The sequence below is a fragment of the Onychomys torridus genome, chromosome 4 (assembly GCF_903995425.1).
Source record: "Onychomys torridus chromosome 4, mOncTor1.1, whole genome shotgun sequence".
Classification (NCBI taxonomy): Eukaryota; Metazoa; Chordata; class Mammalia; order Rodentia; family Cricetidae; genus Onychomys; species Onychomys torridus.
This window is the reverse complement of record NC_050446.1, coordinates 134,453,911-134,454,630: the sequence shown is the minus strand read 5'-3', so window position 1 is coordinate 134,454,630 and position 720 is coordinate 134,453,911.

Below are 720 nucleotides of genomic sequence, written 5' to 3'. Positions count from 1 at the left end.
AAGGTACAATTATGCATGGCCTATTAGCAAGATTTTTATAATAAAGTTTATTTAAATATAAATAATAAAATATGCATTGGAAGTTGGGTGTGGTGGCTCATGCCCATGAACCCAGCACTTGGGAAGTAGAGACCAGTGTTACATGACACTATTCCTAGGGAGGTGTGAATTACCTTACACAGAAAACCTACAAAAGACCAAAGTCCAACTTGGAAGAATTCAAAGGATTTTAAGTTGGTGCGTTTAATCCAACAGACATTTGGAGGGGTCACTTATATGATCAGAGTGACTTAAACATCACTATAGCACCAAAGCCCACCCAAGAATGAGTGACAGCTCATGAAAGATGGAAGCCTGGCGCTCAGTGCACACTCTCAGGCAGCTCAGCAGATGGAGAAGTGCTGTTTGCTGGTGACTCAGTTGGTGGGAGCTTCGTCCAGGCAGCTTGACTGGTCTGAGAGTGTCTCTTCATGTCCGTATTTCTAATAGATGCTGGGTTGGGAGACATCTGATGAATCTGTGCAGTTTCAGGAACTTCCTTATGCTCTTGAGTTGTTTACTCCCTGAGATTAAGGAGGAGAGTTAACTGGGAGAGTTGATCTGGGAGGAGGTTGCCACACCACAGCAAGAGGGTTGGGAGTTCAAGGTCAGTATGGTGAGAACAACCTGAGCTATGTGGAATCATGTTTCAAGAAAACAAGAGAAAATTAAATATGCATT